This window comes from Sinohyriopsis cumingii, chromosome 13, assembly GCF_028554795.1.
Source record: "Sinohyriopsis cumingii isolate HCF-2022 chromosome 13, ASM2855479v2, whole genome shotgun sequence".
NCBI lineage: Eukaryota > Metazoa > Mollusca > Bivalvia > Unionida > Unionidae > Sinohyriopsis > Sinohyriopsis cumingii.
This window is the reverse complement of record NC_142973.1, coordinates 31,845,704-31,873,563: the sequence shown is the minus strand read 5'-3', so window position 1 is coordinate 31,873,563 and position 27,860 is coordinate 31,845,704. Positions and strand designations below refer to the sequence as shown.

Genomic DNA, 27,860 nt, shown 5'->3' with positions numbered 1-27,860 from the left:
GCTTCTTTTTATATTTATTTTTTCAGGATGTTCGTATTAAAAGATTGTTCGACACAGCATCAAGTAGTACTCTCAATGGCATATGAAAACAGCTATAGTTAGGTTCACTCACCACTTGCCACTGATAACTTTAAACTATGAGAACTTTCATGACTGCACTCGCTGCAAACATAATTGTAATCTGTTTTAATTTAAAAATTTTTAACACATTTAAATACATATATGTATGGTCCTAAAATCAGAACGGCAACAGCCATACCGGCATTTCAACCTGCCAGTACGGCTTTGCGAAAACTGCATATTATGGGAACCTGTTCATCATTGCTTCACTTAGGCTGTGACATGGAATATCTCTGACATTAGATCCCTGATTTCGATCGATCATAACGACTTCTCCTGTGGCTGTTATAACAGCTGACTTTATAGTTTTGTACTGAAATTATAGAGTTGTTACAGCAGGTGCTACAAATAACATGTATCGACCTTGAATGCCAACTTGGGTCGGTTTAATAATTAGCACGTTCAACTTTGAGAACACATTGAAGATCTTTTCATTCAGTTCTTCCTGAAGCTAAACCTAGTTACGTTCCTTGTTAGCTGATATGGTTTCTAAACAAAAATTGCCCGAGTTGACAGCAAACATGCTCTCAACTCATAGTATTGTTTCTCCTCAGCTGTAGATCATGGCAATGTTTGTCTTTTAGACTGTATGTCTCAAACATACGAAACTCCATTTTGTTAATTCAGAGTTAGCTAGCACTTTTTGTCTTAGCATGTTAACATACTATATTTTACAACAGTATCTTTAGGCATATATTTTTCGTCATATTAATCACAGACTATTCTTATTTCTCCACCCGGCCTTAAATGTCAAAATGAAATACACAGCTGTAATAGCGATATCCGCTGGGATGGGTGGGGTATACGCTAAAAAAACCCACAGCAGAACAAAACACGGCTATGTTTTACGTTTTAGTTAAAATTTAATCTACAAAATACATTATGGCCCTGTGGTTAGATCGTCCGTCTCGAATACGGGAGGTCGCGGGTTCGAACCCCGGCCGAATCATACCAAAGACTTATTAAAATGATACTAACAACTGCCTCGCTAGACGCACATCATTAAGAGGTTAGTGTTAGGACTGGTCAACCCGCATTCAGGATAATGTGACTGGGTGGGACATGATATTACATGTCTGCGGCATGATGTCCCAATGCTAGACATTACTATAAACTTTCACACTGCAGACATCGTAGCGATATGACTGAAACATTATTAAAGCTATACTAAAAATCCAAATCACACACACACACACACACACACACACACACACACACACACTGCTTTTGCCATTTTCCCATTGAAATGATGTTTTAGCTGAGAGTTTGCCTTTCAAAGAAAAGATATTGCGTGGCAACATCTCCCAACTAAATGTTACCCTACCAAGGATGGATCAAACACGTACGATAGCTTCTGTTAAAAATGCTATCTAGAGTACATTCCAAAGGTCGCTGATTATATCCCACCAAACAATTTATGCGATAACCCTGATTTATTGTATAAGACAGTGTGCAGTCTATCTCACTGCAGTGTGCATTAATTTGCTTTAACTGTTTCGATTGAAGTAATGCTGCATTCCATAAAAAGCTTATTTCATGCTGGTAAGACTCGTTAAGAATAATCCATATGGCTTTTACTGTAGTTCCTTATTATTCAACCTTAGAATTCTGGGATCATATAAAATCCGAGTGTTTGCCTGAGTTTTAGATTTTGTATCGACAAGTTAAAATAGACATTTGTATCAACTACTTTTAATTATCTCAGAGAGAAAGCTTGATCCCATACTTTTTATTTACTCTCAAGAGAAGAACTGCAAAACTTGTTTTTATGTTATAACATGGATGAAATCGTAAGTTTAAGTAAAATAAGAATTTTAAGTCCATGACGTAAATAGCTCGAGATCCGTGTATAAAATTTATGGCATTGCATGAAATCATGATAAAAACATGCATTGGAGTTATATGCTTGCATTATAACATTTGAGGATAATATTATATGCCAAGCGTAGGATTAAATATCGACTGGAATTAGTGATAAAGCAATGGAACTAACTCTGTCAGCATCTTTACGAAGATATATTTACCGGTTCATGGCTATTAGCTAGCGTTTATTAATAAAAGTATAAAAAGCCAAAGACATAAAAGCTGTCCCATTCTATAATGTTTCCTATATTTTCAAATATTTTTAAATAACTGAAAGACAATATTCGTTGTAAGTTGAAAGGATTTGAAACACATTAATACCTCAGCTCATTTTCTCCAATCAAATAACGAACACATATTCACGGTACTCTAAGTTTACACTTGCATGGTTTTCTCTCTCATAACATTCATATTCTTCAACAGTGCTCGTTTCTAATCTCTAGATCGGTATTTCGTGCTGAGTAATAAGTAACACGACCCTAACGCTTAATACACAAAATTATTCCTCTCTCAAGTTACTGAAGCATCATATACGTGAGAGTCTACCGACGTTTCATTACATTAAGAAATTTGGTAGCGTCCACTTGATGAAAATTACCTATGCTTCGGTAAAGTCCCATTACACCGTTCAGGGTGAATGTCGCCTATACCTAATGTTATGTCTATTTAATTTATATTGCATTCCTGACGTTTGTTCATGACGGAGGGTAGAGTTTTTGCCTACCTGACTTTTTTCATTTTTTAAAAACTTGTTTACTTCGATTTGAGTTCAAGAAACTATTTAGAAACTTTTAAACTTAGAATAGTCTGGAAGCGAACTTGTTTACCATTTGATGGAATCATCCATTCAAATGACCCATATACTGTGAATTATATATAGGATGAGGCAAACCATTAGTCATTAGGCTTTAAAGTTCAGTCTGTGCAATAATTTACTCTTGTGTTCAGATATAGGTTTTGAGAGGAAAAATTTATTTAAATTATTCATTGGAGTTACAATGTTCTCGTTGACCTTTTGGACTAATTCACTACTTTGGGACTATTGCGAAATAATTCAAGAATATTCTGGATTCTGTCATGGTGATAGATCAAGTCTATTGGTACATCAACACATTCCAGATTATAGTAATGCGTTCGGACTATTTTATAAATTTAGACTTGAAATAGAACATTTATGATTATTTTAGATTTGGTACACAATACTAAACTTTGAAATTTAACTTTGCATTACAGTGATTTAATTTTGTATTGAAGTTTAATACTCATGTTGGTTTCGCTTCTTTTTGTGACTTAGTTTAAGACCATAGAGTCTCGTACATCAATAATTGGCCAACTATTTTCCCAATACTGATATCTCCATAAAAGAAACCAACAGAAGGTAAAAAAAGAGCACATACCCTAAGTTTATTACAATATTATATTAGAAAGTCTCACGGTAGGGAGAGATTAGCAGATTTGAGGCATTATGAACGGAATGTCACTTGTTTTCACTTTGCAGGTTATACATTTTTAAATTAGTTTATTTTCAAGCAAATGTTTATTAGTTTGCTTGCTTCTTTGTTCGGTATTTATCGGAATATCATAAAATGAAAAATTATATTTTGCAAGGCAAATAGAGTATCGTACCAGGCGATAGGCCTGATCTGGTCTTGGCAGGATTCAAACCCGTACAATTCGTTATTATCCATCAGTAGTCCATGATTTTTATCGATGATCTTGTTCATCGAATAAATCAGGAAAGAAGGGTGAAGTGCATGCTGATCTTCAATCTGTTCCATTTAACGGAATTTCAGACTTCAGGAATGTGCGGATGATATCCAGATAACACACATTTTTTTTCTCAACAGTCTATCATTTAGGTTTCACTGTTGCATTTGTATATGTCACACAGAGCCAAACGCTACGTTTCTATGGCAGTGATAATGCGTTCCGAAATTAAACTGAGATAGAGTTGGATCCTATTGTAAGGATGTCTCTGTACATGTCCTGCTTATTTCAGTCAAAACAATAAAAAGCGAATAATAAATTCCCACATAATGGTTTCTCATATGCAATGACAATCAAAAATCAATGCAGACCTTACTGATGCCTTTTAAACAGACATGTGTCACGTAGTTTCTGCAGTCGTTGAGGTATAGAAATCTGCCCCTTTCTATTGCTAGCTTTGCTCGAAAGATGATCAGCGCGTGTCGTCTAAAGGTTAGACAGTGGCAGCTGCTGCTGCATTCATTTGAAATCGGTCGTTACTTTATTAAAGCTTATAACAATGTACTTTGTAAGTTTTGCTTTATATAAATCTTGGATTGCACGTTGAGGCTGGGTGTTGTAAATTTATGGGCAATGCTTGTTTTTGTATCCCCGATGACAGAATTCTTCCCGATGTAAATTAAAAATATATTTTGTAAAAATCACTGAAGATAATTTTTACAAGTACACGTAGGCCTAATACATTCGTTTTTATATATAAGAAAATGATATTTGCATTCAGCAAATGCTGACCGCTGTATGCAACTGATCGTTAAAAATATATTAAATAAAATTGTAACAGATTCATTTCACTGCTTAAAAAATATTTTAAATAAAATTGTAAAAGCTTTTATCAAGTACCTAAGAATGTCTGTTGAAAGAGATTATATTCAAGAATTGGCTAATTTAAATGTGTCAACTGACGTGTTTGTTTCAAAGAGGTAGAACTTGGGAACTAGACAGAATTTGGTTGTTCATATGTAATCTTGACCATTCGATCGATTACAACACAATTAATTGATATGCGTGGTATTTGCTAAGGTCTCATAAACATAAATTGAAGAAATATTTCATGTATATGAACAATCTTTCGAAAAAATTAAATAAATACAAAACAAAATAAATGTACATGTTTAATCCATGGGTTATCGGAAGAGGAAAATAAAATAGACTTAGAATGACTGGTTGATTTTTTCCAAACAGTCTGCAATTTTTAAATTAGATCTTATTGTATTCTTGGATTGGAAGAAACGGAGTTATTGCAAATCTTGATATGACATTCAACTCCTCCTTCATCGTTGTTAGATAGAATAATGTGATACATCCTGAAACATGTTATTAACAAAAGGTAAAATCCAGAGCGCTAGCGCAGATACAGGTAAGTGAATATTTACTATTATAGTTTGCATACTGAATTTGCAGTTCTCAATTTAAAATAGGAAAATACGACATCAACAGTGTCACTTGGCACCACAAGAGCGTTTTGTATATGTGCACGTGCAAATGTTTTACTTGTGTAAATGAATTGTATTTTGTTTGGGGAGTGGATTACATTGATGAATACTGATATTATAGTTTGAATTGTGAAGATATATTTTAAAATATTAATCTCATATACCTTCTGCATTGTTCTAAACTTTGTAATTTTTGCTGAAGTACTAATCCTAAGTAAACGAAAAACTGGATGTAGGCTTTCAGTAGGACCACTATGTAGAATAATACAAAGCGTTACCATAAAATGTAAGTGTTGTATACTTTCGTTTTCCAAAAGAAATTGTGCCAAGCAATTTTTTTTACTGAGTAAAAAAACAAACTTACCCTCAAGTTTCACTACTTTCTACTCTGGTAAATAGCATCCATTGAATAATGAATAATTTGCTTTTCAGCGCATACAGAAAATAAAAGATTCCGTTTTCAATAATCATCGAAATGCTTGTGGTTGGTTGTGTGCAACCTTTTTTTGTAAGACTTTTTCTTTGCACTGAGGAAGTAATTGTTACTTATATAGAGGTAGAAATATTCTTATAACGTGGTTGCTGTTCACTGTGAACGTAGGTCATTTGTAAATGCGTATATGCTTGCGTAGCTTGTATTTTCTTCAGTTGTTAAATCCGCATTTGGTATCCAACACGCTTGGGAGGCGTATTTGTAAGATACATTCTTTACATTCGTATGTCGAACCTTTCTTATGTCGATTCCTCTTCATCACGACATTACACAAACAGCTTAACATTACGGACAAAGCATATTTTGTTAAATGTCTTTGTAACTAGACTAAACGTAATTTAATTCATGTGATGAGTCATATATCCCAGTGAGAAATACATATCATTGACATAATTATTGATCCATTTAAACAATGCGAATGTGACACAGTACATCGAAACGTCCCAAGAAAACATCTCTCAAACTATATCAGAGTTATTCCAGTGTTAGTGTTACGTATATTTAATTTAATTGTTTGTATGTTTTAAAATCTTCCTATTTTTTAATTTCATTATATGTCAAAGCAATTAGTTCTGTTTACTGGAAACTCATACTTTTTTTTCCAGAAAATAGTTTGACCTTGAATGTTCATTTTTGTAAACATAAGACTGACCTAGTTCACGACCTTAATTCAAAATTAGTAACATCCACGTGAACAAGTTATTTTTAATTTATTTTTATTGTGGGAATAATAAGGTTGAGATCAAGGCTGTGTTGGATACGTTACCCTCGACTTGTAAATAGTTTTTAGTGAAGTAAACAACGTTTATTCTCGGAAATAAAATGATTGGTTCTTACCAAGGACATAAAGGGACTACGTGGTTTGTTACATGCAAAAATGATCACGTGACCCTTATGTGAGCATCTGTTTTGCGTAAAATTCAAGTTTTAAACCATCGTTTTAGAGGAATACTCTCAGTTTGGCTTCTGAACACTGGGACGTAAAGGTGTTTCTTTTGGTGTGTCATTTTGGGAATAACATTTTAATGTTTGTTCAAATTATTTGGATTCAAAAGGATTAATCCGCTTCTCTGAAAATATGTTAAGTGCTCATACAGAATTCTTGAACAAAGACATTTCTTAAAATTTTTATTATAATTCCCAAAACCGGAGTGGTATTTCTTGTTTCTACACGGAACTTTAGACTTCAACACGTTACAGGATACAGCATACGTCATCGTCGTCCATCTTGGATTCTTCTTGGGGACTCGAACTTGAAGTCGTTAGAACATTTCAATATTAGGACTTCTTAAATTTTATTCGTGGATTATTCTTGGATTATTTTTGAATTTGATTCTTGAAACCGCAAGTTTAATTTATTTTAATTTTTACTGTATTTTTCTTATGGGAAATAAATAGATTATCAATTTTTTTCAAAGCTTGTTGTTTTCACTCTTTCTTGTGTTACTGTTTATTCGAGCTTAAACACGAAACATTAATGATGCTGAGTTCACCGAATTCGTCTTGAATATTGATTATTGATGCTTTAATAATTTATATTTTCCTTCTCTATTTACGTTGGCGAATACTCACTTTAAAATAATACGATCCGAGTATTATTTGGTCGTCTTATATGATAAAACATGCATTAAACCTACCCTAGTGACCTCCCTTTTATTTCCTAACATATGTTATCATCAATATGTAAAGCGCGTATAGTTTGTAAAATGTTTGATGGGAAAAATTCTGTACTTGGTTGATATATGTATTTTTCTTTCCGAAATTCTCAGTCTTCATTCGCAGTAAAAAATATTAATTAAATAATGCACTTTTCCGGAAAGCAATAACAATAATCTAACACAATCGTTTTGATTATGGGTGGCAAATAAACTTTTCCAGCCAAATATTTTAAAATCTTATAATAATGCTATCGAAACAGAAGAAGTTTAGTCTTAGTAATGTTGGAATAATTCGATTTGTATATTGATTGAAGGATATAGATATGTGAGGATTCCTTCGTTTATGTTAGGTTATAGAAAAATGAGGTTTCCTTCGATACATATATACCAGCTTCAACTTTTCAGTGCAAAGTACTCATTCGAAGAAAAAAAAAAACACACCGTGGATTTGAGCTTTGAAAAAGTGAGAACGCTTGATTCGTTTTTGAATATCAGTGATTGCAGTTTCGATCAATATATACGATATCATGAATATAAGCATTGTCCAGTCTCGCATCAAGGACAATGCAAAATAAATTCATCGAGCATTGATCGATCTTTGATATTGATTTGTCACATCAGTGATGAAATGCATTCGACTTGTCGCTTATTGCAATTAATTAGCAAAGTGTTTGGATTCATTCTTTTCGCGTGATTTCAATGGGACACACTAACGGTTAATCTTCTGCTGACATAAACATTGCTATTGTTCCATCCGATGATTCACCATAAACACTATTAATTGCACTGCATCACCACTCAACAGATACGATCGAAGTAATTTAATGTGATATATTGATGTTTGCGTGCCTTGAGAATTCTATGTTGAGATTAAATTAAGACGTATCGCCACAGGCAATAAGCCGACGGAACTACGTTCGTTTCCCATTTAGGAAATATAATTGTCCTTAGATATTATATATTTACTTTACTTAATTATTATTTCATCATCATCATCATCATCATCATCATCTAGTTATAGAATTTAAATGTGACAGATTATACCTACTTTCTATATGTAAATATAGATACTGTACAGAGTGTAAATGTGACAAGTTGCGCCTACGTTCAGCATGTAAATATAGTTAGAGAGTTTGGTTATAGGTAGCAAAGATGCTGACATCTTCCAAGAATGTTATATATAACTGACTGTTTTCCGAAAAAAGAAACAAAACAACAACAAAAAAAACCCCAACAGAAATGGTGCTCTTAGGCACCGCTAATTATGGAGCGGGTCCGAGCGGTCGAGTGGTCTAAAGCGCTTACCGTTATCACCGTTACGGACCATTGCCATCTCACCTCTGTCTGCGTGGGTTCGAGGATTAGGTTCGGCCAATGTGGGTATGTGAGAAAGCTTGTCAGTGGCTTCTCGTGGGTCGGTGGTTCTTTCTGGGGTTTTCCCGAGTTCTTCCTCTACCATTTATACAGGCCGCCATGTATAGCATATCTTGTGCTGACAAAGGGAGTTAACCCTATAACAACAACCGTTCATTTCTCTCCACTGATATGTCTGAGCTGGAAAAAAATATTAATAAAATGTTCTCCATGCGTTGTTCCATTAAATATAAATGCAGGCAAATATGATGCCTGCCTCACCTATTGACCTTTCTTTGATGGTTATCTACAAGGAAGTGACGTTGATTGTTAAAAATGAAACTTAACAGGTATTATGGTAATCAATGGCTGTTAAATGTGAGCTTAGCCTTGATATCCTGTGACAATGTAGTCTATATTCCTTACTTCCTTTAGATAATGACTCATAGTGATGAGAAATTTACCATTGAATCTAATTCTTCCGCCTGATATAAAATTAACTGTTATATCTAATTCATCCGGTTCATGTAAACAATGTCTTTAAACGTATGAACTGTAGACATAACTGAACTATATCCTCTCGTCGTCGACATTGCTCGTTGTAATGTACCTTGTTATAGCACTATGAATTAATGAGGCGACAAGTGTTAACACTGAAATAATTTCATTAATCCAATTCTTATTGCGGAAACTAAAAGCTAAAATGTCAGCACCTCGGTTAACGTACGAACATTTACAGTTATAAATGCAACTCTATTTATACCAGGATATAGATTATTTATTTAATTTTTACATAAACAACGATGAGAACTACACCGAGTAACGTTCATTTCCTTTTTCGTTATACCTGATGATTATTTTATGATTGTAAGTCTTTTTCTAATTAGTTAAGACTGTCATAAGATGTATCGGCAAACGTAGCTTGTCTGGTCGCACTAGCTGCAGCAACCATTAAACTCGCTTAATCAGGCCATCATTAAGAAATTCTTTTGTTTATTCCTTTTCCGATACTAATACTTCCTTCGTATTATATATATATATATATATATATATATATATATATATATATATATATATATATATATATATATATATATATATATATATATATATATTGGCAGCTTCCTAAAAAAGTTTATACACTTTTATTCATTGGGAAAACAAATTGGATATATCTAACCTATGTCATATATAGACTATGAGAATTTCCATGTATTACTACAATTTAAATTTAAAAAACGTCAGCATTAAAAATCAAAAGTTAAAATCTGTAGACCATGTCCCAGATGTTAAACGCTGAATCTTATCTCGATCTCTATCTCATTTGTATCCTGAATTCAGTCATGCCATTTTCGGAGAAATAAGTCCCTATAACTGAATTAGGCTAGTTAAGCAACATACATCATATATGCAGATATGAACCACTCTAGCTCAAAGTCTGACAGTGTTAATTCTCAGTAACGTTAATTGGAATAAACGTAGAATCATGGAGCTTTCCGGATTTTCTGTTTGTATGCGAAATTTCAACTACATAGGTTCTCTTAAATATCATATCTGATGTGGTTTTTATTTAAGCACCAGCTTGAATTAAGTGCTAAAATGATTTCTAGAACACTGGACCTAGAATTAACGCATACGGGTTAAATATTCTTCTTGGTTTCATTCTTTCAAAGCGAGGGTTGATGGAAATAGTTTCTGAATCAGTATTTTCCGTTATTTTTTATATACATGAGTGAAAACGTACGCGTTGATTTGTTTTAAATGTTGTGTGGCATTTAGTACGATAGTCATCATGTTCAGAATGACATCTTTGTAACATAAAAAAAAATTTCCTTAAAAACATCATTCATTTAATTATCATGGAGTTTATAATGTATCAAGGCTTTTTCCTAAATTCAAATTGGCGAATTTCAGGACTTCAATGATGTGTTTTTCTTGACAATGATATCCATTTGAGAAACAAAGAATTTAAATATTTTTTATATAATACTGGAAATAAATATTAAAAAGTCTAGAGATGAACATGAGAGAGCATTATTACCGAATGTGACACTGAACCTCTGTAAAAATTAGGTAAATTAAAGATTCCCGTCGTAAATTTTACTGACTATCGCTTCAAAAAGCACCAAAAATCTCCCCAAAACACAAAAGTGAAAAACAAAACAAGACAAAACAATCAAAGTTCAAAACACGCAGTTCTGTGATTATTTAAATAGAACTCTCATAATAAAAAAATCGGATTACATTATATATCATTGGGATTTTCAGACAAAACCACGAACATAATGTACATCATCATCCTGATGATTATCATCCGATCAAACAAGCACAAAAATCAAGAACGGCAAAAACTGAAAAAAGCCTAAAAATAACCAACAACGATGCCAAGATCAAACAGCCAAACTGAAGTCAAACCCGCCCCACAAATAACAATGCCATGTACCAATTAATATAAAAACAAATTAATATTTCAGAAGGAGTATCTAAGAGCAAGAGTTGTTTTTGTTTTGAGTTTAAAACCACTTTTTAGAACCCGGGAAAACCACCGGCCCACGGGATCCTTCTGGCAAGCTTTCTAACATACCCACATTGTCCAAACCCGAGACTCGAACGCTGGCATGCATAAGTAAAATGGCAGTATCGGTCAAGGCGAGCGCCTTTGACCACTCGGCCACCAGTGGCCTCAAAAACAAAAGAAGAATAAATAAACAGAAATAAATAGAGAAGAAAGAAAGAAATCACTTGCGCATAAATTGTACAAGTATGCAAGAGTGTTGCTAATAATGTAACTCGTTAACTTAATTTTCTTCAGCGTAAATAAAATAAAAAATATATATGGAGGTTTTTTTTCTTTTCCTACGTTAAAACATTACTTCATCGTGAGGTACCCAAACACCTGATATTTTAATGAGTCGTGAAGCCACAAGTTAAAACGTATCGTTTTTGGTACAACAAGATGAAATATATCCGGTTCTCTTTGTTTTTTGTTTTTTTTTTAAACCTCGCATGGCACGATGGGAAAGCTTATATTTCACATGTGAATATATAAGAATAAACAAAAATGAAAATTATTTTGCCCTTAAGTCTCTATATTTCACACTTAAGTATATAATAAAACTTATTATTTAACTTATGTGAAATCTGTGTCTTTACTTATAACTAGGAATTTGAATTTTAAAACGAAAATACCCAAAACATCAAATTTTTTCACAAAAGAGAAAATTCGAGAACATTTCAGTTCTATTATATAACCATCGTTCTGATGATAAAGAAAACTTTTCTAAGGCTGATCTGAAACCTTTAATTAGGTGTATTATATGTTCATCTGAAACCATGTGTTAGATGTTCATTTGAAACCATGTGTTAGAGGTTCATTTGAAACCATGTGTTAGATGTTCATTTGAAACCATGTGTTAGAGGTTCATTTGAAACCATGTGTTATATGTTCATTTGAAACCATGTGTTATATGTTCATTTGAAACCTTGTTTTAGATGTTCGTTTGAAACCATGTGTTATATGTTCATTTGAAACCATGTTTTAGATGTTCATTTGAAACCATGTGTTATATGTTCATTTGAAACCATGTGTTATATGTTCATTTGAAACCATGTGTTATATGTTCATTTGAAACCATGTGTTAGATGTTCATTTGAAACCATGTGTTATATGTTCATTTGAAACCATGTGTTATAAGTTCATTTGAAACCATGTGTTAGAGGTTCATTTGAAACCTTGTTTTAGATGTTCATCTTGAGCTTCCTCAAGAATGACGCATGTTACAGTAGCGCCATATTTGGACGCAAGACACAATGCGAAAAGATTATTAGAATCAAAGAAAAAGAAGAAGAAGAAGATCAACAACAACAACATAAATGACGCTTTTCATGATGAAATAGTCCTTTAGGATATATAATAACATATTTATCGGTACAGTAACTTGATCCAGGTACTTGTAACGCATCCCACGCGATACAAACAAAAAGAATCAAATTACTTTACTGACAACATGTACGTATCAGTAAAGGAAAAAAGAAATTATGCTAAAACACGAGATTCCTTTTATTTTTCATTTCATTTTAGTTGGATCGTGTTTATTGATGACATCATCTCTTGCATTCAAGGAAGGTAACTGGGCTTGGTCCACCGTTTCTTATCGAAGTCTCAGGAGGATTTCAGTAATTAGTGACGGGTGAAGTTTGTATTTGCTCAGTATACGTGTTCAAATAATGTATATGAAAATATTTTGCAACGAACTAAAAGAAAAGTTAACTTGTGATAGTTATTAGGAAAGGTGTTCTTTTATAGTAAAAATGTTTTAATATATGTGAAACTACGCATGAATATAGCATGTCTTGTATTATATCCATGGATGATTGATACTTATTGCACTGATAAAACTGTCTTTGTTTACTTAAACTTTATGCGAGGTGTCAGTCAAAGAAAACAATCGAAGATTGATTTACCATTTGGCGAATTATTATTAGGAGATTTACATAAATATATCGACCAATAACTGTCAGATACGAAGACCAATTTTGTATTAATAAGAGTTACCTTTTTCTGATTCCTTTGTGTCGACTAATTGCCAAAATATTACCGAAATATCTGGACCATTTATTGTACTATGTGAAGGCCAGTTGTTATTTGTTAGAACGACGGCGGCTTCAGAACTGTGCTGCTCTGGTACGAAATGAGGACAGTGGGCCCCAAAATATAATTTCTATATCACTGTAGAAATGATGTGAAATATTCAAAGAAAAATACAAATTTGTTTCCAAAATTAAAATTTATTTTTTAAAGAATATGCTTTAATTAAAATATGTTTAAAAAAAACCTCAAAAGTCTCCGGGCCCTTTAGCTTTCGCACCTCGCTAAGGCCGCTACTGTTAGGAGCCACTTATCTTGATTTTTACTCTATTGCTCCTATGTAATGGAGTGGACAGTTTCAGTCTTCAGAAGCATTCATTAAGTTCGTCACTTGGACACTGACTTATATTCATGCACATTTTTTAAATAGACTGGTCATTTGAAAATTACACACTTTCTAGGAAAGACTTGAAGATACCCGTGCGATACCGTCTATTACACTGCGCAGTATCAATTCAGCATTAGAATTTTTTTACAAACGTTAACCATACACCTAACTGGAGTCTTGAATACGAAATTGAAGAGGCCACTTGTGGATGACAACAGTCGATTACAAAAATAGTATCATCAGGCACGTTTTGGCATTCGTTTACAAAATTCACCAGTAAAATTTCTTTTTTAGGTACCCAGCCATCCCCACAAAAGAAAAAAACAACGAAAAACAAGCAAACAAAAAAGAAACCAAGCAAACAAAAATAGCAACAACAACGAAACAAATTCAAAAAGACAATCGATTCTATTTTATTTCGTAATCTTATCAATCATTCAGGCGTATTACGCTGGAATATTTGTTAAAAATGCAGTATACTGGCGTGCTGAAAATCATTGTACATTTTCTTTCCACAAAATCATCCCCTTACCCCAACAAAAGAATAAACACTTAGTACCTAACATTTATATCAGTATCATTGTTCTATACGTAATCAAGCACTACACAAAGTTTTGTCATGACCTGCTGTTAAGACCAACAGGTAAATATATGATATTAAAATAGCATGCGCCAACGAATAAGTACATATATTGAAAACACGTGTATTTTCTTTTTGAGAAGCGGAAAAAGGTGTGTCGGATAACTACCTAAATGATTTTGCTCCTTGATGATAACTTGTCGACAGTAAACATCTACCAATATGTTCCAAATTGGACACAAAATACAACAGAATTGTTTAAGAAAAATCTTACCTGGCTAATGCAGCAGCAAAGCTTTCTCTAATAATTGTCATCGAAAAGCGGCTTCAGGTTAGAGTCTCTGTCAAATTCTTGTTTGTTTGTGCCAGAATACCGCTTGCGCTGGATTGATGATGACAGGTAAAACCACATAAAAGATTCATTGAAGATAATGTTTGTCCACAAAACCTCAACCAAATACATACCAATTTTCTTACTGAGACTTATTTCTTGCCTGTCTATCGCTGTCAATCGATGATACCAATTATATACCTTTTCGGCCAATCAACCACCTGTCTTTCGCGTCTTGTTGAAGTCATGGCAACGTGAAATCGATAAGACCTGCTGATAAAAACGCCTATATGTTATGAGAAGTTTCATCACTAGGAAACGTTACGGAAGTAAATAGACTAAGTGTACGGAGGGGGATTACCGCCATAGTTATATGCGTATAATTTCTATCTTCCTTGATGCAATATTGTAAATGGCTGCTTGCAAGTGCTACTTTCATAATTCTATTCAGGTATATTGTATTCTTCATTGATGCAAGCTGTAAATAGCTGCTTGCAAGTGCTTAGATCTACTTTCCTTCTGCATCATTGTATCTCGCACTTTGCAAACTACTGAACTGATGCTGTAGTTTTTTTGTCGTAAGGCAAATGCTACATCAGTTATTACAAGATTTGTATATTCTGTTTATAAACTTGCTATATTACAATTACATCATTCCAACTGCTGCTTTCATACAGATTTGGCCTTGCAACAATGTTAATTCAAAGTTTTATCAGTATTGTCTTTGTTGTCCAAGTAGTGTCGCCATCTGTTGTCATAATGGCATACTAGAGATTAGCATGACATTATGGCAACAGACGGCGCTCTAAATTTCTAAAGTTTTTCCTTTGCCAGAAATAATTAATGCTCTCCACAGAGCTTTACGACATTCTTTGTGTCGATACAAATATAACTCTTTCAGTCACATTTTTTAAGGTGTACGCTAGCAATGAAGTTTCAATCTTTCTCTAAAACCATGTGCTTTCCATATCTAATTGATTTATAGCACCTTACGAAAACAAAAATGCATACACTACAGTAGAGTGGTTCATCTTCTTCAACCCTAGTTTTGACTCACTTAATTATTTACTTTCACTGTTTAAGAAATCTACTTGGTGATATTTTCTCATTACTTTGGAAATATCAGTTATTTTAGCAAAGTAGTGATCAGAAATTACAATGATATATTCCCTCGTACTCTTCTTAACGAACTCTTATCAGACGATCCCTGGTTGTAAGGATCGTATTGACGCACCTCACTGACGTCTATCTCTTCCTGTGGTACTATTGCACACAAGCTCCGTCAAAATTGATATATTTCAGAGTAACATCAAGAGCACATAATAAAAGGTTTATTGGCAAAATTACATTTTAAAAATTAAGCATTTCTGAAGGTTTTTGTATTTTTATTAAATCTACATTTTGGAACATATTTTGTCGCAAAAGCCGAAATAATCAAATTATGGAAAATCAGGATCGTATCATGATAAAAATGTTTACTTGCGATTAGAAGTATCACATTTAGTCTACGATTGTTTTCCAATACATAACTTGCATTGTTAATGTACAGAACCTCAATCTTTGAATGTATCTTTTTTTCTAAAAGAGAGAGAGAGAGAGAATGCACAAAATCAGAATAATTCATTAAGTTATTTTTATTGTATACATGTATCCTGGGTTAATGAGCATGTTTTGGGCTTTTGGGGCTTTTCTTCGGCAAGTATCAACAAGAGAAAAACTCTACTGATCTTACTGGATAATTATATAGGGTAGACATTTACTGATCACTGTCTTTTTATTTGATTTTATTTTATTTAATTGCCTGCATGCAACCTGAGTAGTTGAGGGTGTTTTGGGACAGTCATTTGCTGTGTTAGGGTAGTTTTGAGGTCTTTCATTCAGTGATAATTACCAACTTGGGGAAAAAACTCTCCTGATCTTGCTCAATAATTATACAATGCAGGATTTGACTGATCGCTATCATTTTTAAGGTTTGATCCAACATAATTGTGTGCATGTATCCTGGAAAAGTGAGAGTGTTTCAGACAGTCTTGTGCTAGCGCCATGACTTTCAGGTTGATAAGCAGAAAAATTTAACTGTTTGATGTCTAATTCATGCATAAGCTGTTGGAAATAATCAAACATTGCTGGACATATTTGGGGTGGCAAATAAGTGTTTCGAAAACATTGCCTAAACTTTTAGAACAGTTTTTGCTTTAATATCCTTCAAAGGAATAGCTTATGGAAATCTTGACGACGCACACATTATGGGCAACAAGTATTGGTTATTTGATATGGTATTAGGTACGGAACAGACACTCTACCAATTTTGTGCTAAACGGTTTGTCGAATGGTAAAATCCAGGAACAGATTACAGATGTGCCTTGGCCTCGTTTCCTTTTAATGCAAAATGTGTACATCTCGTGGTATATCATTCATACAGAGTACATACTATGTAACATCGCCCTCTTAGTAAGATGGGTGGTTAATTGGGTTTGGCTGGTGTTATCCAGAGGATGACCTCCCTCGATATTATAGCCCGGCGGGAGTGAAAGAAGAATGGAATTTCAACAGAGAACTGAGCAAGAATACTGGGAAGAAATAAACAATACGAGCCCCCCTTTTTACAAGAAAATAACAAATCTAATCGGAACAAATTAATAAGGCAATTCCAATTCAAGTTAGAATATACATGTATAATTTAACAGGTGTGTCCAATTTGGATTTATTACATCATCATAACGAAAGGTGAAAAGAGTGCAATGTCTACTATCGATTGCATCACCTTCATTCACTTTGACCGTATATCAACGTCTGCTAGTTCATCCTTCCTAAATTCTATGTTCTACCCCTTCATGGACTTCCTGGTCCTTTATTCTGACCTCGTCCTTCTTTCTCTCCTTTCTCTGTACTTCTGTCTTCGGACTGTTTCGTCTTTCTCTCAGAAAGCTGTTCCTTGTCGCTGTTTTGTTCAGGACTTGTGCGTCCTAGCGCTAAACATGCCTTTCCTTTTACACGACGACCACCTGGTTCCTTCCTTGTTTCACGAGGAAAGCACTAATCACTTTTATGCTTTCCACGGAGTAGAGACTAAGTTTCCTTGCAATAATTGACATAGCATTTGGCATATAACAAACTACAGCATCAATTCATAAGTTAGCAAAGTGCAATATACAATGATGCAGACGGAAAGTAGATCTCTGCACTTGCAAGCAGCTATTTACATATTGCAATAGTGAATAATAGGAAATTCATCACTAGAATTATGAATGTAGCACTTGCAAGCAGCCATTTACAATAATGCAGAAGGAAAGTAGCACTTGCAAACAGTTACGTACATTTTGCATCAAAGAAGAATACAATATACCTGGATAATATTATGAAAGTAGCTCTTTCAAGCAGCCATTTACAATAATGCGTCAAGGAAGATTAGAAAATAAAATACGTGAATATAATTATGGCGGTAATCTCCCTCCGTATAAGTGGGTATTGTCTGAGACTGCAATGAGTTGCGCTGTTCATTAATTAAAATGATTAGTTTTAATATTCATGCAGTATGAAATTACGGGACTCGAATATTAAAAATGTAACTGCATAATTTCGTCCTCATCTTTGATACAACCTTAAATAAGAGGTAATATTTCAAAATTGTTTCTTTGCTAGATAGAATGAGTGTATAATGGGACCCATGTGGAATAATTAGGGCCGGTACGGTATAACTGGGTCCCATACGGAATACCTAAGGAATTGCTTTCATTTCGTAACCCAACACAAACAAAATCCAGTTTAAAATAAACAATAGCATTTCTGTATCAATTGGTGTCATTTTGCTTATGTATGGATTTTCAAATGTCATTTTTATATAATTTTCTATAATTACAGTTCGATCAAAGGATATATATATATATATATATATATATATATATATATATATATATATATATATATATATATATATATACACACACACATGTTTGTTCGAAGTCATTTATCTTATTCAAGTGGCTTAAACCTGTCTGCTAATCTGCTAATACAGTCAGCCTGCATACTGTTAAAAAACCCACATAATTATTTACATTCTGTTGACATTTTTATGTATACCCCGCTTTTGTTACATTGTCCCGATTGCTCTGGATACTGCTAGAAAGAAATGTATTTATCTCAATTATTGATTATTTTTTTTACAATTTTTAAATAACTGCTGATGTTTCGATTTGATAGGGAATAGCTGAGCAAACGTGATGAAAAAAACAACGTTCCTTTACCTTATGTAACAGAAATTGCAAACGTCTGTGAGGACGAATATTCTTGGATATAATGAACAATAATAATCCGATTCTCATTTTCTTGGCGTGACAAAAGTAGTTTCAGAACAGTAAGTTCACTATAAATTTTTTAATTTGTATATACCTTTTGATATCGGTTTCCTAACACAGATAACACTAAAAATGATCCAGTACGGTACGACTTCTTTATTACAATCAGCAAAATTTAATACTTGCTGTCATAAACCAGAAATATTCTTAATATTTAATATAAACTGACATTGGCATACAGTATATATGATCATTTGTGGAAACACGTGCACGTCAACTAATTATATATATATATATATATATATATATATATATATATATATATATATATATATATATATATATATATATAATCACATACAGCTACACATCTTTGCACTTGAAATGGAATTACGATATGCTTCTGACAACTATGTATTGACTGAGTGAATAAACTCCCCACATCCGCTACAAAATGTAGTTCTACGATTTTTCTCCTTGTTCACAATCACGAATGCAAATTGATAAGTTGATTGTTTTCTTTTTCAGTTTCTATATTTATCCACATTTATTAATTCAGTATAAGACACGCTTATGATTTAAACATGTGTTTGGAAATTAGCGTGGAATATAAACTAAGTGAAATGATTGACCAGCAAGAGGTAATTAAAATATTTTAATATATTGTCAGTTCATCTAAGTCATTATTCTGCTTTAATTAACATTTCTAAAGACTATACAATTCTCTCTCTCTGAAATATCGTAGCAAGATACGGACAAAAATACATTAAAATACATGCGTCGGGGAACTTCGCTTGCGTCATACGACGATGTCTTTTGACCTATGAATGATGGTAATGATTGGTTTTCGTCGGTCACGTTAAGCGTACGTGATATAAACACGATCACGTGACCCCCGCTTTCATTTTCGCAACGTGGGGATTTTCGAAACTGCATTTAAGAATACGACATAACCATTGTTTTGGAGAAATATTTTCAGTTGGGGTTTTGGAGTTATTTCAAATTATTTGGATTCAATAGGATTAATTTTTTCCCTGGAGCTATACTTATACTGATACAAAATTCTTGACCAAAGACAGCTATTATAAAAAGTTATAAAGTTTTCCAAAACCTCAGTGATATTTCTTGTTTTTACAAGGAATTGTAGACTTCAACAGAGTACAGGTTACTTCATACGTCATTGTCTTCCATCTTGAATTCTTCGTCGGGACTCGAACTTGACATCATTAGAACATTTTATTATTAGGACTTCTAGATTGTATTCTTTGATTATTCATAGATTTTTTTGGATTTGATTCTTAAAACCGTAAGTTCATATTTTTTTCTTCATTTTACAGTATTTTTCCAGGGAAATAAATTATTATATTTTTCTAAGCTTGTTGTTTTCCCTCTTTCTTGTGTAACTGTTGATTCGTGCCTAAGCACGTAACATAAGAGTGGTATATATATATATATATATATATATATATATATATATATATATATATATATATATATATATATATACATCTGTATAATACATGTGTATAATGCATCTGTATAATACATCTGTATAACACATCTGTAAAACTAAATGCAGTATAAATCAACAAATACTTTTACGCACTCGCTTCTTCATAGTGCAAGGCATGTATCCCTTATCCATTATACTAAGAAGTTGACATGATAAATGGTTCTTATGCCAGCGCCCCTTATCCATTATATTGATAAGATGACACGATACATGGTTCTTATGACAATGCCCTATATCCATTATATTGACAAGTTACATGATGAATAGTTCTTATGACAGTGCGTCTGACGAAATCTTCTTTCCAATTTTAGGTTTTCTTTAAGCAGTCGGTTACACCAAATTCTACTATCTGATAGATAATGATTTAATTTTTTAAATCAATACCCTTTGAAGTCTTTAACGACAAGTTATTGAATATCAATAACATTTGAAGTCTTTAAGACATGTTATTGTCTGTTCATACCCTTTAAAGTATTTAACAACACGTTATTGTCTATTTATACATTTTCAAGTCTTTAACGACAGGTTTTTGTCTATCCATGCCTTTTCAAGTCTTTAACGACATGTTATTGTCTATCCATACACTCTGAAGTCTTTAAAGACATTTTATTGTCTATCCATACCCTTTCAAGTCTTTAAAAAACATATTATTGTTAATCCAAATTATTTCAAGGTTTAAAAACACGTTATTGTCTATCCATACCCTTTCAAGTCTTTAACAAGATGATATTGTCTATCCATACCCTTTTAAGTCTTTAACAACAAGTTATTGTCTATCCATACCTTTTGAAGTCTTTAACAAAATGTTATTGTCTATCCATACCCTTTCATGTCTTTAACAACAAGTTATTGTCTATCCATACCTCTTCAAGTCTTTAACAACATGTTATTGTCTACCCATGTCATGTCAAGCCTTTAACAACATGTTATTGTATATTGATACATTTCAAGTCTTTAACAACATGTTAATGTCTTTCTATACCCTTTCAAGTCTTTAATAACATGTTACTGTGTATCCATACCCTTTCATGTCTTTAATAACATGTTAATGTCTTTCCATACCCTTTCAAGTCTTTAATAACATGTTATTGTCTATCGATACCCTTTCAAGTCTTTAACAACATGCTATTGTCTATCCATACTCTTTCATGTCTTTAAGTGAGAAAGCTTGCCAGTAGCTTCTCGAGGGTCGGTGGTTCTTTCCGGGGATTTCCCGGGTTCGTCCTCCACCATTAATACTGGCCACCATGTATAGCCTATCGTGTGCTGAAAAATGGCGTTAAACCCTACAACAACAACAACAACAATCATGTCTTTAACAACAAGTTATTGCCTATCCATACCCTTTCAATTCTTTAACAACAAGTTATTGTCCATCCATACCCTTTCAAGTCTTTAACAACATGTTATTGTCTATCTATACCCTTTCAAGTCTTTGACAACATGTTATTGTCTATCCATACCCCTTCAAGTCTTTGACAACATGTTATTGTCCATCCATACCATTTCAAGTCTTTAACAACATGTTATTGTCTATCTATACTCTTTCAAGTCTTTGACAACATGTTATTGTCTATCCATACCCTTTCATGTCTTTAACAACAAGTTATTGTCTATCCATACCCCTTCAAGTCTTTGACAACATGTTATTGTCTATCCATACCCCTTCAAGTCTTTAACAACATGTTATTGTTTATCCATACCCTTTCAAGTCTTTGACAACATGTTATTGTCTATCTTTACTCTTTCAAGTCTTTGACAACATGTTATTGTCTATCCATACCCCTTCAAGTCTTTAACAACATGTTATTGTCTATCCATACCCTTTCAAGTCTTTAACAACATGTCATTGTGTATTGATAGATTTCAAGTCTTTAAGAATATGTTAATGTCTTTCCATACCCTTTCATGTCTTTAATAACATGTTATTGTGTATCCATACCCTTTCATGTCTTTGATAACATGTTATTGTCTATCCATACCCTTTCAAGTCTTTAATAACATGTTATTGTCTATCCATACCTTTTCATGTCTTTAATAACAAGTTATTGTCTATCCATACCCTTTCATGTCTTTAATAACATGTTATTGTCTATCCATACCCTTTCAAGTCTTTAATAACATATTATTGTCTATCCATACCTTTCCATGTCTTTAATAACATGTTATTGTCTATCCATACCCTTTCAAGTCTTTAATAACATGTTATTGTCTATCCATACCTTTTCATGTCTTTAATAACATGTTATTGTCTATCCATACCTTTTCATGTCTTTAATAACATGTCATTGTCTATTCATACCCTTTCATGTCTTTAATAACATGTTATTGTCTATCCATACCTTTTCATGTCTTTAATAACATGTCATTGTCTATTCATACCCTTTCATGTCTTTAATAACATGTCATTGTCTATCCATACCCTTTCAAGTTTGTAAAGACAATTTATTGACTATCAATACCCTTTCAAGTCTTTAATAACATGTTATTGTCTATCCATACCCTTTCATGTCTTTAATAACATGTTATTGTGTATCCATACCCTTTCAAGTTTGTAAAGACAAGTTATTGATTATCAATACCTTTTGAAGTCTTTAATAACATGTTATTGTCTATTCATACATTTTCAAGTCTCTAACGACACGTTATTTCCTGCCATATCTTAAACAGAATATAAATACTTTATTAATCACTATAAATCGCTTATATTTCTGCCATCCAGGTATATGTAAATAAAAAAATATTTTTAGTACAATGTTTTCGATGCGTTGCTTGTTTTATGTTTCCAAAATTAGTAGCATTTGAAGCATGTTTTCGTTGTCAGTTCTTGACAATACTGGATTAATCAAGTACGGAGTAAGTGTCAAGAACCCACGTGTTATCGATTCCGTTACCACTATATTGATGACAGGAGTGGTAACGGGATCATTTTACATGCTGGGTTCCGATGAATGAGCTACAGACAATGATATACGGCTTGAAATAAAGGACGTACGCACTCAGCTTACCTCCAACCCGAAATGTCTCCATAATGTGACGGATCGAGAATGAATTTGTTATTCCAAGGAAAGTCAAAATGTCTCTTAAAAAGCGCAGAAAACAACATGTTTTTCTTTGTTTTACCGTGTGTACATTGAAGGAAATATCCTTTACGAGACATTGATATGTTTACTGTTGGAGGTCAAAAGCTCTGTATGGTATGGTTGTTATAACTTAAACTATTGTCAATTCTTTATTTTTTTGTTGGTTGACAATTTTGTGGATTTGCCTTTACTACGAACCATGAATTTAAAGAAGAAAAAATAAACATAACAATACAAACAGGTCAAAATACGTGAAGTTAGGTACCAGCAAAAAATATGTTTCTCGAACCACGAAATTTAATAACTATGATAGTACATGATTTCACATTATGTTCATAGTTTCGATAGTGATTATTTTACATCTACTGTGATACCTATTGCAGCAGAGTGAAATGTGTTTTTAATTAATCTGAAAAAAGCACATTGCTTATTGAAGAAATGCTAAAATGCATTATCTTTATGGAGTCTTCGAATTTATTACAATTTCATTTATCTTTTTCAGTTGCGGATACCAAATATGGTCACACTTAAAGTGTTGACTACAGAATGTGCAGGTTTGTCTCCATTAATAAAAACATTAATAGACATCAATCATACAGTAATCTGGTTGAACATTGCATTATAAAACTGCCTGGAAATGTTTTATTGAAAAGCTGCATTTTAGCATTACTACATGCTGTGGATGTCCTTCTGAAGAGTGCTAAGTCATGTCAGCACCCTAACACAGTCTGTAATTTAATTACGTTAGAAGCTGTGTTTCTCCGAACCAAACCAATGCTTTTAATTTTATTCGAGCAATCTAATATTGGGTATTAACTTTACAGAAGAATATAACTCATTTTCTTTTCCAGTATGCACTAATCTTTATTTATTGAAACTATCTTTGCATCGTTAAGATACCACATAACAATTTATTAGAAATGGTTGCTTTGAGCATCAATACTATGCGCCATAACAGTAAGTCAGACATTATGAGTTTGATCTCCTTTGTATTTGATTCATAAGATACGGTAAAATCGATAAGAATATATTTTGTAGCGATATCATCAAAAATGCTGATTCCAAGAAATATATGAATGCTACCGTTACTTTAGAAAAGGAAAGTGCATACTAATAGCAATGTACCAATACCTGCTAAGGGATACACCAGAAATTTGCCATCGTGACAATCCCCATTTTTATGACTGCATTGACGACTGAATCGGACATTTTTGCAACATTACCAATATCGCTTGCATTAAGCAGGAGTGAGTATTGCCTTCTTTCTTTCTTCAGCGATAAACTATAGTTAAATGGTGTGTGGAGCATAAGGATTATATATAGTGTTATAATTTCAAATGCCAATTATAAAAGGTCGTCTCTATTTTATTTTTTATATTCACAAGAAGCTTTAGACGTTTCATTGTGATAAACATTCAAATGGTTCCATGCAAAATGAAGTCTGATCAAGATCTTTTAGTTTAGGAAGACAGTGAGGTGTTGAACCAGTTTCAAACGTAATACGATCAATATGAACGAATCTCATTGTATCGGCATTTAATGTTATAATGAAACTAATGTCTGTTATTTTTAAATCATACTTTAGACCACTTCTTCTTCAGTAACTAAACTGACAAATATTTTCATATTCACATGGTTGGTTGGTTGGGGGGGGGGGACTCGAGCCCGAGTTCCTTCATCTCCCAATGAAAATGAGGTACATACATACATACATTCATACATACATACATACATATACACACACAAACAAACACGAACACACACACACACATCCATACATAAATATACATATATCCCTGACTGCGCACCCGGCGCACAAATCAACCGCCCTGAAAGTCTTCCGGAAGCAGCACTTCATTAAAAGCAACCAAACGTTGCCACATCCTCCAAAGAGCGCAGATTTTGCTCCAGGAGATTTTCCGACTAATCCAATTATGATAGACTTGCCGAGGGGCTGACTAGTTAAAACTACCATGAGGTTGGAAATACAACTTTCCAGTGCATGAACAACATACAGAAAAATGAATACAAAACAGCCTTTAAAAATTGTAACTTTCAGACTGAAAAAGTGTGTAGCTGTGGAAGGAGTATTTTGAGGGATTCATTCATGTAATGTTCATTAATACATATAAACAAATGTTGTACAGTGCATTAATATTCAGAAATTTGAAATTGTCGCCAATAGTTGCCTCGTTTTGTCATCATGCTATTTAGCAATGTTCCGCGTCAGAAAAAAATAAACATTGCAGACGAATTCTGTTCTTTGTAAATAAGACTTTCTACAATTCATATAAAAATTGGATTTTCCATTCAAAAACTGGTTCGACACACATCTTTGTTTTAGCTCTTGGACGAATAATTAACGACCATGGTGACAGTTGACGAGTGATTGCCCTTGATTGACAAGGCTCTGTTCTAGTCTGCATGTAGCAGCCGGTTTTATCCGGTTACATTTACGTCATGCGGTGTGGGTTTAAATATTGCTATCAGATATGCCCGCGGTAAAACAAGTCTTCCACCAAAGTGGGTGTGATGGTCATGCCCATGTTTAACTTCTTATGCTGTAAGATGTAAAACTGCATTTAACATTTGGTGTTTCTACATACCAACTCTTGTAAGATTCTATGTGGATGTGTGCTTTTAAACATGAAAATTAGGCCTGATGTATCAGCTATTATGTTCCCATCTTGAGGTATTTATTTGTAACTGCATTTGTATGGGGAAATATGAACGAGTTGTTTGGATGGAATACTGCAGGACCTTGGGAGTACAGCATATCCATCAGACAAAACGCGTTCATATTTTCCCATACAAATGTAGCAACCTTTTTATTATATGCTCATTTTCTTATTCTACCTAAGGCTTAATTATATAAACAAAGTACACTACAAGAAAGAACGTAAATGAATGTATGCCGTATTCAAAACTAAATACACAAACGCAGATTCATCATTACACAACAACAACATTATTAATGCGAACATAACTCCGCCCACATAAATGGCGTTTTTGTCTTCTTAAAATTTACATTTGGAGTCAGACTGTGTATGAATGCGCATTACAACAAGTTTTCCATTTGATCTGGAATGAATATATTTTTGTATTTTTTGTCGATTTTACGAAATTTCGTGATTATGGGCTGGATTCATCTGTGCAAATTGTACATGAAATACATCGGATTGAAGCAACGCGGGAGAACGTGTTTACATATGCAAGTGTGTTTGTTCTGTCATTGACTATTTGAAACCATAATGTGGGAAAAATATGAATTGTTTCAATTGTAATTATCAAAAAGACGCTATCAATGTTAATGTTTATTTCATTTTGAGTGCAGTAAGGAGGATGTAATTGCACTTGGAATATAGTCGAAATTACAGTACAATTTTGAAATGGGTAATCAAGCTTGAGAACTCATGACATGGATCATGTAATCCGGATTTGCAAAACTAAGAAAGTACATTTTGAGGAAATTTTGAATGTAAAACTGTACGTATATTTTTGCCATTCTTATTACCAGCTAAAGGAGACAGTTTATGCCTTTATAACTTCCATGTTATTTGTAAGTACCAAACAATTTTATGAAATCTGGCGTCTATCGACAAAATCCGAAACATTGTATCAAAAATGTTAACGCGGAATGTAGCAAAGCAGCTGGTATGTGGCAGTCCACGAAACATCTGCTTTAGTTCCTTCAGAAACAAATTTAATCAACCAAAACGTAAAGCGTCTGCTACACGAGAGTACATGATTTGTTTACAAAGTAGTTCCTAATACACTACTGAGCACACTTGTCCTGCGCGTGAGTGCTATATGAAGGTGTGCAATATAGTAAAATACTGAACGATTCTGACAATGTAAAATTAACGGAGGAAACAAATGAGCATGTAATAACATCTATTATATTCCCACCTTGATCTATCACTCAATAAATATCCTTCGTCAGATCTTATATTTGTTTATGTGAGAATGGAGCATAAATCTGACCATTATTTGTCAGTCAAAAAACAATGTAATAACGTTTTAACTTTTTTCTAGCGACGAGATAGTTTCAAAGGAGGATTTTAGCATTGAAAGCACCGATGGCGTCATACCACTAAACATCTTGTTAACTCTTCATAAAATGGCGCCGTTGTTCATTAATATTGTACTCGCAGGTCCAGCCCTAGGATGTGCGGGGCTCAAGGCAGCATACGGGGCCCAAGGCAGCATACGGGGCCCAAGGCAGCATGCGTGGCCCAAGGCAGCAAAACGATGAGCGGGGCCCCAAGCCGAAAAATTGCATTGCGGAGATGATTTACTAAAAGCGTAGGGCCAAAGGTGGTTGCCTCGTTTGCCTTGATCTAGGACCGGGCCTGTGTACTCGTATCCTAAATTTATTCGTTTCTCATAACAAAC

General features: G+C 33.5%; 1 protein-coding gene across 1 annotated transcript in view; it reads right to left on the bottom strand.

The window, feature by feature from the left end:
• LOC149785150 (uncharacterized) overlaps positions 1 to 14,754 on the bottom strand; it is a 58,385-nt gene extending 43,631 nt beyond the window's left edge. The window contains exon 1 of the mRNA XM_089978934.1: positions 14,518 to 14,754. The gene's annotated coding sequence lies outside the window, so the exon portion shown is untranslated. The remainder of the gene's footprint in view (positions 1 to 14,517) is intronic.
• Positions 14,755 to 27,860: the final 13,106 nt, after the last annotated feature.